This window comes from Pongo pygmaeus, chromosome X, assembly GCF_028885625.2.
Source record: "Pongo pygmaeus isolate AG05252 chromosome X, NHGRI_mPonPyg2-v2.0_pri, whole genome shotgun sequence".
Classification (NCBI taxonomy): Eukaryota; Metazoa; Chordata; class Mammalia; order Primates; family Hominidae; genus Pongo; species Pongo pygmaeus.
Genome location: NC_072396.2, coordinates 70,644,990 through 70,660,579, shown reverse-complemented (window position 1 = coordinate 70,660,579; position 15,590 = coordinate 70,644,990). Strand labels below are relative to the sequence as shown.

Genomic DNA, 15,590 nt, shown 5'->3' with positions numbered 1-15,590 from the left:
AAAGAATATTGAGGTTTATGATACAGATAGTTATTTTGCTATCAACTCTTTTTTTTTTTTTTTTTTTTTGACAGTCTCACTCTGTCACCCAGGCTGGAGTGCAGTGGCGCAATCTCGGCTCACTGCAACCTCCAACCTCTGCTTTCTGGGTTCAAGCAATTCTTCTGTCTCAGCCTCCTGAGTAGCTGGGATTACAGGCGTGTGCCACCATGCCCAACTAATTTTTGTATTTCTAGTAGACACGGGGTTTCACCATGTTGGTCGGGCTGGTCTTGAACTCCTGACCTCAGGTGATCCACCCATCTCAACCTCCTAAAGTGCTGGGATTACTGGCGTGAGCCACTGCGCCTGGCTGCCATCAACTCTTATGCTTTTATACAGGAAAGATAAATTCTCACTGCTGAAGTGATCCTAGTGAGGCTACTGTGAGTTCATGCCCTTCAAAGTTGGCTGAGAACTAGAAAATAAGGTTACTCACAGTTTAACCCCAAACCAAAGAAGGACCTGCTCTACCCAAAAAGTATTAGAAAAGTCAGCCTTGCAAATGAAGAAGCCTGGGAGAGTTGGAAGACAATATGAAAATAAAAATAGGAATATGCCTTTTTGTTTCTTATATTTTCCCAACCTTTCTACCTTCTGATTCCTGAGAAAAGGTTATCAACAGTTACCAAGTTATCCATCGGAGAGGAGCATCTGACAATAGAAAAACAGGGCAGTTAATTTTCCCATTCAGACGTTTACTGAGTGCTAGGCTCAATAAACTCTTATTTAGAAACAATAATTACTCAAATTCTTATAAATGGCAAAACAGAAGTCAAATGCAGATCTGTCTGAATCCAAGTCAAGTACTCTTTCAATAGAGTCAACACATTTAGGGGCTACCTCTGGATGAAGATTCAAACCTACTTTTCCTCAACCTTATCTCCAGAAGTACTTACTTAAGATCTCCACAGGAGCCTATTCAATTCACTTTTCTTCACAAAGACCATAGCCAGTATTGTCTCTGAACTTTCTCTTATACCTCTTGCCTTGAAATCCAACTCCATCCTTTAAGATAGAGCTCAAGTTCTCACTCATCCATGAACTGTTCCCCTGGGTCAATGAATGTGGAGACTGAGTGATGGAGACAGGGAGTTTCTGGGTAGGGAGGGGGCCTCAGTGAACAGTGGATATAGACAATATATTTTCTTTCCAGGATCCCCAATAAGTAGTAACAAATGCTATAGAGTTAATGAACATCCAGCAACTATTCATGGAGTAAATATTTGAGAACTACCTCCTTTCTGATTTATTTTATATCTGCTAACTCATTTCTCCTTGATCCAGATGACAAACTAGTCCTGTGCTTTGCATTTACTATGTGAATAAGCAGAAAGCAGGAGTAGTCTGTGGGCATTTCCTAAACATTAAGACCAAACTGACACCAGAAAAACTTCACCAGGATTGTATAGGGGTCAGACAATACCTCAAAATGTATAGATCACATGTGTATTCCTAAATTCTGGCCAACATATGTAGGATGTAGCTACTCAACAGTGTGCTTCCATCTTCTTGGTAGTGGAGAATTATATATCATCAATGACTACACTCTGACATACTACTTGAGTCCTAATTGTTTTCTTTGTGGTTGTTCAATACATCTGGTGTGTACAATGTTTATGCCACAAAGTACATGAAGACTTGAATCTGAATAAGTCTCTATCTAAAGGAGAACCAGAGTGGTTAGCAGAATGACCATTAGCAATCAGCTTTCAAAACCAACCTCTTGACTGACAGTGGAGAACTACCTCTCAAATCACTCCATTAGCACAAACACAGACTCATTCAACAACAAGCAAAATATCAAGCACTCACAAGTCTTGCAGCCCCATGGCAATGTAATGGCCATGCAAATACCAAAGAGCTGTTGTATCTAGTACCATTTTCATTCTATCACTCCTGACCTTTGCAACAGAACTGAAGATTATTGCCTTACAAAGAAACATTGCTTGAGGAGTTTGGGAATTTTTACATAAATCAGAATAAAATGAAGCATGTGAATAGAATGTGGTTCTTTTATTGAAATGCTTCATTTGAGGTATGTGCTATAGAAAATGCTAATAAGTGGCTCCGTGGAATAAACAAGTAGTTCTCTTACTCTCCCAGGCCTCTAGCTGGGAACAGAGATTTCGTAGTAGCCTATGGTTCATAAATAAATCAACTTTATAGTTGACACTCTTTCTTTATAAGCAGAGAGGAGTCTCAAGGGTTCTGTACAAAGTTATTCAAAGTTGATGAGCACCACCACTTTCCTTTCATGTATGGCATTGCTGTTTGCAATGACCAAAAATGAAGCTGCCACTTCTTTCCTTGGGAAAGAAAAGTTCTCAATGCTCTCACATTTTTGCAAGTTTTTCTTCCAAATTATCTCCATGTGAAAAGTCTTCACTTTTAATCCATGTTTTAATATTCAAATCTTATATAACCTTCTAGGCCTATCTTAAATGCCACCTTGGGGAAGTATTGCAGGGGATACGGGAGTGGACAAGTTCAGCCAGAGATTTTCAATTACAGCTATATATGAAAATTGCTTGAGTGAATTTTAAAAATACAGATTCCTGGCCTTCATACCAGACCAAATGAATCATAATGTCCAGGAATAGGAACTGGTACAATTATTTTTGATTCCCTAGGCAATTTTGGAGCAGACTCATGACTGAGAATCAGTATCTTTAGTTTTGTGTAATAGACCACAAAGTCAATAAAAATGCTTAAAGGCCCTCTGGAGGACCTGAGTATGAACAATGACTGAAACAGATTAAGTCAAAGGCAATTCTATCTACTTACAGTTGACTCCACAAGCTTCCTTTTGCTAAAGCCAACACACATCAAACATCCTCTTCCTATGGAGAAAATATCACCTAATCTTTCCTGAAAATCAACAGAGAAGTTACCATCCCAGGGCTCTGGAGATGCCAATTCTCCTGATCAATGTGATGCAGAGATACTGTTAGCACAAAAGAATGTTATGTGCTGCTGCTCTGGTCATCAGTCAAAAGGTGCAAAGACAAAGATGAGAAAATTCAGTCCTTAGATTAGTAGTATATCAAACCTTTCTTCTAAAGAGCCCATCACTTCTACACAACCCAGTAATATCTTAGTCAGAATCAGAAGAGATACTGTATGTGTAAATGTGCATACATTTATCACTAGAGTTTTGCAAAATAGATATGATCCTAAAAAGTTGCCAGGAAAGTAAACCTTAACTGAATCTGATCTTGCCACTGACTTAAATTATAGAATTAGAAATGCATTTTTATGTCGGGCAGATGATCTTTCAAACAAATGAGATCAAGATTGGGAGGAGCAAAGGAGTTAAGATAGGTAGTCCAAACCCCAAGGCAAGCCATATACTGGTACTCTGGCACTCATTCCAGTAACTGAGAATTGTATCCTTCACATTCTCCCTTCCTAGAGTCTTGTAAAGTTCTATTATTTCTTTAACTAATAATTTCTATTACCTCTGTCGTACAGGGTAGGAGAATGAAAACCTTACGGATGCTGCTTTTTTTCTCACATACCTTCCATCCAATCTAGGCTTATCAGCTTACTGGCTGTGTAAACTAACCTCTTTGAGAGCAGTTTCCTCATTTATAAAATGGGGATATGTTAATATCTTGAATATCGTGAAGAATATTGCAAAATTTCTAGCATAGTGGTTGGCGTATAGGAGGTACTCAACAAATATACAAATAATGCACATTACTAATATACATTATTTAAAATGAGTAATTATAACCATAAACCTCTCCCTATAGAGGGCAAAAATGAGGTTTATGGTTAAGGACAGTACCAGGGCTGAGAGCCGCATGCTGGAAAGAAGGCCTGAACATGACATAACTTCATAGGTTTGAGAATCATATAAAAGTTTGTATTTTTGACTTTATAAATATTCAATATTTTTTTAACATTGAAATTTTTTGCAACAAGATATGCCTCTTAAAAGCTCACATTCTATAAGAGGTACATATAAAATATCACATTCTGTATAAGAGGTACGTAAAAACTTCTTGAAGGCAATTTGGCTCATTTTCCATGATAAACCCTAGAAATTGCCATGTGAATTAAAGATTTGTTGTGGGGCTATGCTAATCCTAAAACTATGAGAGAGGAGTAAGGAGAGGAGGGGAAAGGACAGGAGAAGAGACAGATAGCACTGGCTATGCATAAGAATCACTTATGGGCTTTTAAAATGTATATACGTGCTAAAGTTTAGACCTGGAGATAATTAATGAATAGATTGCCTTGTCATTGTTTTAAAGATTCATTAGTGATTCTCACGTCCAACCTAGGTTGATAATTCTTGTCTTAGATTATTCAACTAAGAGTTAAAATATAAAATCTTCTTTATGACATTCATTCAGCAAATATTTACTGAGTATCTTCTATGTGCCAAAAAGTCTGATAGTGCTGGGAATGTATATAGGAGTGAACAAAGTATCATGGTCTCTGCCCTCACAGAGTTGACAATCTAGTGGGGAAAATGGATAATAAGCAACAGAACAAAAAAACTCATTCATAATGACAAATTGGAATAGGCACTTCAAAGGAAACAAACAGAATGCTATGACAGCAAGTAATGGGAAAAGGAGTAGAGGTAAAAAAAGAAGAAAAAACCAGAGTGGTCAGGGAAGGCTTCTTTGAAGGGAGAGCTTTTAAGCTGAGATCTGAAGAGTCAGAAAGACAAGTCATGGGAATTGCCAAGCAAAGATGATACCTTTAGATTCAGTAAAAAGTACATTCAGGTTACAAATGAGTAACTAGCGAACAACTTTCCATCCTGTGGCCAGAATAATAGTAACACTTTAAAGGTAGTTTTATAAGTTTCTATATTATGGAATATAATTATCACAAAAGTAATAATCATAGCTATTCTTAAACCACAACTTAATGAAGGGCCGTAATAAGGAAATCCAAAGCTGTGTATATTTTTGACAACAGAGTATTATTAGTAGAAGTAATTATTATATGCAATATAATTGTTATTATGTTACATATCTCCCCTGTAAAAACAATGAAAGACAAATGGAGGGAAGAAATTTTTTGGTTAGGGTTTGGTCAGAAATCTCTGTCAGGGCTATGAGACAGTAAATCCCCCCTGGAGATGCTTTTTTTTTCCTTGAGGATCTTTAGAGAAAAGACAGCCATTTGCTTAAGATGAACTAAGAACTGTGGAGTTGGGGAAGCAGGATCTGACAAATATGCATGAGAACTGATGAGTGTTGGCTGAGGAAAGGCCAAAATAAGACAAAAAAATGGCCACACCACTAGAGATTGGATGTTAGGGTCATGTGCCAACTGGGAGAAAGAGTAGTAGACTAACAACTTATGGTACCACTCAGAGAAGGGAACAATTTAACTCTTTCCACCTCCTGGGTGCTGCCATTTTGTTTTGCAAAAGGCTGAACTGACAGATGAGAAATTACAATGTTTGCATTCATGACACCTCGAGGAAAACAAACCTACTTACTACTTTTAAACAAAAAGAAAGGCAGTTTGCTCATGTAAGAGGAAGAAACGAAGAGAGCAAACGAGAGTGAGCTTGAGCTCAAAGCAGATTAAATATGCTTTAATAGCTGCATAGAAACCTGAAGCTCATAAATTTTCCTTCATGTGCCTAGGAGGACAGGGAATTGCAGATTTATGAGCTTCGTGTTGGAAATCTGTAACTGTATCTTCAACATTATACAACACTTTTTGAAGTAGCATTCCAAGGACTGCCTGCTTGACATTAAAGAAAATAACTCAAGACAATCATCTACCACATTTTCCACCCATGCTTACAGCCCTTTCTTCACTCAAAGTGCCTATTTTGACATCACAACCCTCTTCTGAAGTAGTGCTTTTAGACAATATAAAGTAGCCTTGCAAATTGCTTCAATAGAAAGTCTACCAGCCCCGAAAGTGATAGGTGTCTGCCCACCCAATCTTCTGCAGTCCTTTCCACAGATTTCAGTGTCCTTCTGAAAACAAAACTGCTTGTCAAGACCACTAAATGTATTAAGATATTCAACGACAATGTTATAGGCACACTAACACCAAAGGCAAGTCACTAAAAGGATATTCAAGATAAAAAGCTAGTAAAAGAATACATTGCCACTATGCCTGATATAATGAAAGAGAAAAAGAGCTACGTTGAGAGAGAAGACCTGGGCTCTGGTTCAAACTCTGGCACTTTACTATATGAACTGAGACAAGTAACTCTATGTCTTTCAGCCTCAGCTGTCTCATCTGAAAAATTGAATTGATACTGACTATATGCTTGCTTCAGAGAATGTTTATGAATAGATAGCGAAATAAAGAGCATTAAGTACTTCTAAAGGCATAAAACAGTATATAAGTGTAAGAGATTATTATTACAAGAAATTACTGCTAGGTAATAGTCTCTTCAAAATGTCAGATAACCAGAAGAAACTATCAATAATTATTAAGCACTTATGCCTAAATAAAGCAGAATATAAATGTTCAAAGTCCTTTCATTTTCCCAGCCCATTCTGTCTATGCACTCTCTAATTTCATGCCAGATTTGACTGCAACATTAATGTGCAGTTTCAAAAACTCAGTTGCCCTGTGCTCAAATACAAAATATGAGCACTTATTATAAACCAGGAACTTTACATTAATTACTTCATTTTGTCCTCACAATAATTTGAGAAGGTGGGTTTTTACATATATCACCAATAAAGACTCAGAGAAACAAAGTAACTTGCAAAGTAACACACAGCTAAGAAATAGCAAAACCACTATTTGAAACTAAAGTCTGTGGGATTTTAAAACATGCTCCTATTGTTTTTACATGGGGTTTCATGATTTCCCACTTGAGTTTATTTTATTTTTAAATCACCAATATAAATTGCTTAAAAAAGAGGGAGGGTATTATTTGTGCTCATTGTTTCACACACAAGTACATAGAGACGAAACATAAATAAAATGTACATTTGGTACATATTGCTGGTACTTCAAAGTATTCCAGAGTTTTAGTTGAAACACTTCTTCAGCCAACTGAACCATATTAAGATGAATATGCTGATCTGAATAAACCTTACTTACTTTTCTATCAGTTTCCTATCCCTTTCCTCCCTTGCCTCCGCTTAGGTATGCATAAGGCAAAACAAAAAGAAAAGATCCTAAACCCAACCAAGCTAAAGTAAAAAAATCACAACACAAAATATAGAGCTTTAAATGTAGATTCTCCTTGTCCCAGATAAGTTTGGGAAGTGGGGGGGCTTCAGTGCTAAATTTCTGACAAATTTTTGTTCTTGGGTTGCATTCTCAGCAGTAAAGCCAAGGTCACTTAAGATTCTGCTGGCATTCATACCCAGCGAAGTGGCTAATGCAGCTAAGATATATAACACCAGTAGAACAACACAAATGCTTGCTAGAAAACATCATATAACTGTGAAGTATCATCCCTAAAATGACAAACATATCCAGAATATATTTTAAAATCTTACAACTCAATAATGAAAAGACAAATAACCCAATTTGGAAATAAGCAAAGGATCAAAAAATATACAAACGACCAATAAGCACATGAAAAGATGATCAATATCCTTAGTCTTCAAGGAAATGCAAATCAAAAGCATAACGGGGTCCCAATTCACACCCACTGAGATTACTATTATCAAAAAAGCTGAAAAGGACAATGACAATAATGAGTGTTGTTGAGGATGTGGAGAAACTAAAACTCTCATATACTTCTGGTCAAAATGTAAAATGATTCTGCTGCTTTGGAAAAATCTGGCAGTTCCTCAAAAGGTTAAATGTTAAGCTACCATATTACCCAGCAATTCCACTCCTAGGTGTATACCAAGGAGAAATAAAAACAGATGTTCATACAAAAACTTGTACATGAACGTTCATAGCAGCATTATTTAAAATAGCTAAAAAAAAGATGAAAACAACCCAAATGTCCATCAACTGATGATTGGAAAAAACAAATATGATACATTAATACAATGGAATATTATTCAGCCATAAATAAGGAATGAAGTACTCGCAGATGCTACAATGCAGATGAACCTTGGAAACATCATGCTAAGTGAAAGAAGCCAGATACAAAGGGTGACATATTGCATGATTCTGTTTACATGAAATGTCCAGAACAGCTAAATTTATAGAGACAGAAAGCAGATTTGTGCTTGCCTGGGGTTGAAGGGGACAGGGGGTGGGGGAAATGGGGAGTAACTGCTAATGGGCAGAGGGTTTCCTTTTGGGGCAATGAAATTGTTCCAAAATTGATTTTGATAATTGTTGCACAACTCTGAGCATCCAAAAAAAAAAAAAAAAAAAGAGAGAGAGAGAGAGAAACCCATTGACGTTTACAGTTTAAATGGGTATGCTTTATGGTATGTACATTTTATATTAATAAAACTATTTAAAAAGACAATATGGCTCATATGACAATTTGCCACCAATTTTTTTTTTCCAAGAGAGAGAATAAAAATAGAAAAGAAAATAAGGGTTATGCAGCCAAGAATTACAAGGAGGAGATAACCACATAAAAGGCACTCCACCATATCCACCAGCAACCATCCTCCTTTGGTACATCTACCTGAGTAGGGCTTTTTCTACCAGCTCTCAGCACACCAGCTCCAAACACCAAAGTCTGGAAAATAAAATCCTTTACTTCTGGTGGCCATTTTACTAAAAATATGACCTCTGAGGCTGAGACCAAGGTATCCAAACGTGGATAAGTGTATTAGTAGGAGGATGCTTGCTAGCCTGTCTTTCTTCCTTTCTGTGCTGTTATTTTCAAATAAATTTTTCATTAAGTGAGAAAAACAGCAAATGTTTAAACTGTAGCTCCCAAGGCACAAACTCATGATTTAATTCTCTCTCTCTCTTTTTTTTTTTTTTTTTTTGGTCCATGTACACATTCATTATGGTAGCTCTTCCACAGGCACATCAGAAGATAGATATAGTGCCAAGAAGTTACAGTTGGGCTCAAGCAACAGCGAACGAATTCTAGTTGTCAACTATATACAATGGAACCAAATAGGGTATTCCATAGGAAAATGAAAATTTACAGTAGTACCACTGAGGATATGAAGTAAAAGCCGCATCTAACCAGAAGAGTCCAAAATACCCATATTCCAGCTCTCCATGAGGACTTCCTGGTCTGAAGTCATGTTGCTGACATGGAAGCACACCCATGTATCTTTCTAATGAAAGAATACTTTTTGACAAAAATTCTAAGTCTCCCACCCTCCATAGTTTGGCAACCAGATGACAGAATATTTTTCCTGTATAGTATACATAAAAACTCACAGGTTTTCTGGACATTTCAAATATGTTTGTTTGACTTTTTTTCTCATAATTCTGATTCTGACAATGCATTTTTCTCTTCCTTTGCCTCATTTGTCTTTTTCATGTGAAACTTAAATAAAGCTTTAGTTGAAAATTGAGGTGATATTTACCCAAATAAAATTTACACCAGTTTCCTATGCAAACAAAAACAAATCAGATAAACAGAATAGCTAGAAACACAGCCCACTCCAAATAGACACCTCAAATATAAGAGGTAAAGGAAATAGCATGTGAAGTTACTAGCAAGCTAAACTGTTGTATTACATTTCTGAGATGAATGGGATATTCTTTTATGTCTAATTTACAAGGAGGGGAGAGACGGTTATTCTTTTAAATTGTTCTTCCTTCAGCCATCAGCCCTTCTCAGTATCTGAGTATAGCTCTTAAAGTCTAGTTTCTGAAAGTCTGCACTGCCTTCCTTTAAGCATCTGGACACAAGCATTTCATTTCTTCTTCTAAACAAAAGCACTATTTCTTTTAATGCTATCCCATTTTGATAACCCATAGAGTTTTTGGTATATCCGCATATCATACAATTCCATACAGATCCTAAAGTCACAGTACAAAAGTTCTGACTACAGCCAAGGCTAAGCTACCTACAATTATTTCTACACACTCTCAATATTTTGTAATAGAAAAGAAAAACTCTCTGACCTCTATAATTGTCAGGGGGAAAAACAAACTTATCACTTTTAAGAAGTCAAGGATTTCTAAGGATATTTGGACCTCTTTCAAGGTTTCTTTTCAAAGGATGGGTGGCCCAGTTTTTCCTTTTCTCTCTCCCTCTCCTTTTTAAAAATGAATTACAAATACTTCACTATCCCCAACCTGCCCCACTCCCACTGCTCAGTAGGCTTCTTCATGGAGCTTTGAAAATGTGTTAAATCTTGGCCCAATTCTCATACCCTCAGTAGACTTGTCTCCTCTACGTACATGCAGTGCACTTAGCAAAGATCATATGTGCTACAAAGAAACATTTTCTTATCCTTCCTCATATCACTAGTTAGTAGTCATCCCCCCCGGGAAAAAAAGAAAATTGGCTCTATTATTTGGGTTTATCTTTGTGGTTTCCTTACTGTTTGGTGCCGCCAGAAAGTCAGCAATTTAAGCTTATAGTTTCAACCTCATATTGAGAAGTAAAAAAATGCCGCTTTGCGTTTTATTAGTAATCACATGGCCTCAGGCTAATTTCTTCCTTCCCAACAGTTGCCACACCTCTATGAAAAGGGGCAGTTTTACTGACATCTTTCCCTTTGCTTGGATTAATTGTAGCACCTCTCTTTTGGGAGAATTTGTCTTCTAAAGCCTAAGGAGCAATTGAAAGAAATCTAGAAAACACAACCTTCAATTCAACCTTTCTTTATGTCAACACTACTTCCGAAGTTCTGGGGATGAGAGGCTAAACTTCTGCTACAAAGCTAGTCATTGAAAGCTAAGAGGCCACAAAGTCAGATATGATGGCAGTCATTGCCCTAGGCTCCATGGCTGGATGACATATGACAGGTTAGGGAGTAGGCTTAAGCTAAAACGGGCAGCACAGAGATTGCACACGTTCAAACTAGCCCAATGGGTCATTGGGGCACTTGAATATATTTCCATTTTGATATAGGGCGTTTCTGGAATAGAGTCTTACTTACTTACTTCTGGAAAGTGTATAAATGGTTGCTGCCTCTGTTGTTTTAGAGGATGAGAGGAGAAGGGGAATGAAAGCCAGATCCAAGTCTGAAAAAATGCTGGAACTCATCACCTTCTAGAAAATATGTCAGGAAGGAAACACACGTAGTCAGTAGCATTTTCTTTCAAACTACCCTCTATGGGTGGTGTCGCATAGGCCTTCTATAGTTGAAGTGAAGTAAACCACCACTTACAAGAATCCTATGTGCTAATGTGCTGGCAAGGGCCTTAAAAATTATCAACTCCTATTTTCCGTACACTTCCATTATGTTTTACAAATGGGGAAAATATAAGCTAGATAATGGAAAGAATTTTGTCTTCTTCAACAGCTATAAGATCCAGAGCAATGTTAACCCAATTGTGAAATGTATGCTACTGGTAGAGTGGTGAGATGAATTTAGGTGGTGCTGCAATAAACTATTTTTTAGTAGTTATGCATTTATTTTAATCATTATTTCTACTTCTAATTAATTATTATTTCTAAAACTTTCATAATAAACAGAAATGATGGGGTAAAACCACATGGTATACAAATTCAAAATTGATATTTACTCTGACAATAACACTGTGTGACACTGGGAAAATTCTTTTGCCATTCTGGGCCTCAAGAGACCCTATATACAATGAGGTAGTGCCAATGCCACCCTCAAATTATTTGCCAAAGGGTGGTAGGGCAAGAGCCCCATTCCATCCACCCAGTGGGTCAGCTTGCAGTGTTGTGCTGTTACTCAAAAAGGCAATAGAAATGTATTCATAATTGAAGGCTTGAGAACAGATGATCCTGAGATTTGAAGGGTTAGGGGGGACTTTCAGAAGTCAGTCAGTGTAGCCCTCTACATAAGACCTCAGAAAACCAATCCATTTGTGCCAAACCTGCCATCCCTAAATGGATAAACATAAATGGGCCGTTCAGAACAAATAGGACGATTGGCCTAGACTTCAAAAGAGCAAGATAAATAAATACCAACCCAGGGATGAATTGGTTCCTCCATCTTACTCTGTCTTTCTAACTCAAAGCCAAATTATCTAAGGTTAAATAATTCATAAGTACTGTCTGAAGATACCAGTATTTTAGTTGTCTTTGATTGCTTTTCTTTAACTTGAGCATTGTTAATGGCCCTCTAAAAGTGTAGAGCTTTCATTTCAATAACCTCCAGTCTCTGCTTTGTAGAATGGTTAATCTTAGGGAGCAGAGATTAAGGTTGGTCAGCAGACATCTATACAATCATAAAACAAGTATTATAGGGAAATAACTATGTGCTGGGCTCAAATTATCATCTATCACATCCTAGTGGTAGTACCTTGGCCCAGTTAATTTATGTCTCTGTGTCTTAATTTCTTCATCTATAAAATGAAGACGAAGATTCTTACCCATGTCATTCAGCTATTGTGAGCATTAAAATGTCAGAACACTTTACATGTACATAATAATTTTTTGATAAAGCTGGACTGTTCCTGGAAAGGACCAATCTTAAGCACAACTGGACAATTTAAAAAATGCTGACTTGGATATGTAACTATTTTTGACTACCCATGATATGTTGAACTAGCCAAATACACAGTAGAGTTTCCTACCTGAAAAGAAGTAATCTCAAGGCTTACCCTGCAGTCTAATGATCTACTACTTACAACTCGAAATTTAGCTTCTATCATACCAGTAAAACAGAAAAAAACTGAATTGATAGTTCATAGAAAATCACTATAAACTTTAAGAAGCTGTCCTTTTCCTTTCGTATACTGGAATTTTCAAATCTAATATTATATTGATAAATGAACCAACATCTGAGATCTCCACTTTTTTTAGAGAATATAAAAAGTACATTTATTATAATATTTGATGTAATAAGAGTTTACCTGATATTCTGATGTAGATTTCTTTTTTAATAATTAAAGGACAATAAGGAAGTCACTACACCCCTGAGGTCATAACAGCTGCCACTTAAATATTTGTTGACTAACAAAATTGAACACTGTATGTTGCATGTGCAAAGCATTAATAATTTTTACCATAGATATATCATCTCAGAAAAGTAGTGACTCCTCTTCAATCCAATACTCAGCCTCCCTCCCCAGAAAAGGCAGAATCAGAACTGATGAATTCTTTCCTAAACAAAACAGAATGGCCAGGGTTTGCAGGGTTTGCTTCAGAAGACAATCTCAGAATTTTATCCTAACTGAATAAATTTTACTATATGAAAAATCCACCCTATTGTCCTTCTTTTTCTTATTTTTTCCTTTAAATAAGTGAGAAGTTTGTCATATGCAATCATTTGGTAGCTACTGAGACAGGCTTTATTATTACCATTATACAGATGAGAAAATCGAGGTTCGAAATTACCAAGGTTGGCTGCAATGTAGAGCCCAGATACAAATGTTTATCTTCTGACTGGAATCCAGCATCCTAGACTTCTCTGCATTTAAATCAATACAACAAAAGAAAAACTCAATTCAACGGTCTGAATTATAAAATAGGATAGATTCCTCCTGTTTTTTTTAAATTTTCATTATTTTACATTCGATAATTCTAACTAAACCAAAAGAGCCTGTTTTATCATAAAACAGACACAATGACTTAATTTTATCATGTCAATTTTATGTAAATAGTATGTCTAAGGTGTTTGCCAATTAAAAAAATTATTTGAATATCTGAAATATCCCTCTCCTAATCTTACAGGAGGATTAGGTCTAAATATTTGTGAAACATTTGTACTTTTTTATTGAGCATAATTCAGTTAACTTCTAGATATATGTTCCCTTAGCACAGTACTGTATTAATTTCCAACACCTAGACAACTTACATGTTTCTACTGAACCTAGTCTTTTATTAATGACCACTTCCTTCTCAGGGACTACCACAATAGCGAAGGAACTGTATGTACTCTTAAGCAGCCTGCATACACACTGGACAATTGACATCACAGACTGACAGCAAAATCATGGTTGTGCCCATTAAGCACCACAGATACACTGGGAAGAGAGCAGAACTGGCATAAAGACCCCCCTGCCCATATCAGTGGATCAGTGTGTATGATGTTTGCAGTGACACTTAACAAGCTCTCTTTAATATCGTGCAAAGAAACAAGTATAATAAATGAGTGAGCCACATGTGGAATTTCCTTCTTGCTGTGGCAGAACAAGTCCAGAAAATAATATAATCAAAGAAAGAAAGAGAAACCAAAAGAACAGAAGTTTTAAATAGAGGTGGTAACCTTCTATCAGAAAGAAAGAGGAGAGCTGGTCTCTTCCTCATCCCTACCCCTCCCCTTACTGCCTTCCTTATATGGTCACAGCAGCCCAGGACAAGGAAAGATCTCGTCCTGCTAAGCTTCTCTCTATGACCGTCACCTCTCCATTTCCTGTGCACTCCATCCTGAGCCCCTGGCTGACTCCATTCAAATAAGGAATATGCCCATCTCTCTGACTTTGCAGCACAAATAAATGCTTTCTCCACCATGAATACGCTGAGTTTTAAAAAGAACATAGTTCTTATGCAGCCCATACCTTACAAATTCACTTCACTGACATCATGAAATTAATATGAAAAGATTTATCGTCCAATCACTCATTTCTCAAGGATTCTCTACACACAACTCTCCTGTTAATAAAGACACACTGTGTATAATTTTTAACTGACTCTTTTTGACATCCTACATGAATAAATTATGCACACCTATGTACCAACACACTTTTAAGTACCATAGCAGCTGGCAAGCCAGAAGATAACCAAGCAAGTAAAAAACGAGACTTGAGTTATTTCACAAAATAATCTGGTAGATTCCTTAGAGAGCAGGTGAGCTTTTTATGAACCCGGTGGGTGCATATGCAGAGATGTATAGCCAACAACACAGACACAGACAGAAGCCAATATACATAGACAGCTACACAGAAATATCTGGTCACAGAGAAGCAGAAAGATACATGGATGCATACACATACAATGAAATGCACACACAGGGACAAACACAAGGACAGCCAACACAACTGACTGCAAACATAGACAGTTCTGCTTCTCAAAGACAGAGTTCGATATGCTCACTCATGCAAACTAAAACATGCACAAAAAAGATAAGAAGCCATTTCTAGTGGATATATACAAAAACATAAGCCAAAAACTGCAAAGGCCCAGAACTGCAAGAGAGGGATATATGCCCAGAGAAATATGAACTAAGATAAGTAGGCAGATACATTAGAACATATACACACAGAGACACATGGAGATGGGGACAATAGGGGCATAGAAAAAGACATACCCAGAAGCAGTCACACAAAGAAGGGCTATGACATAAACGGAAATAGTCACCCCAAAACAGTCTTGCTTAGACACACAAATTAAGATGAAAACAGACATAGAAATCCACACACGGACAGAAAGAAACAGCTGTAATACAGACACAGTGATACAGTGGGCTGGAGTGAGAGATATCCACATAGACAGAGACGTGCAAACTCAGGGAAAAAAATACATGAAGGCACAGAGACACAAAGACAGAACTGGTAAAAAGAGACAGAGGCACACTGACTTAGCAAGACACTCTATTACACAGAGATACGAGCACAAAAGAAAAGAC

At 36.9% G+C, this 15,590-nt stretch overlaps 1 protein-coding gene across 4 annotated transcripts in view; it reads right to left on the bottom strand.

Moving 5' to 3' along the window:
- The window catches only part of AR (androgen receptor), a 180,239-nt gene that overhangs the window by 139,305 nt on the left and 25,344 nt on the right, over nt 1-15,590 (bottom strand). The gene's annotated exons all lie outside the window — the stretch shown is intronic.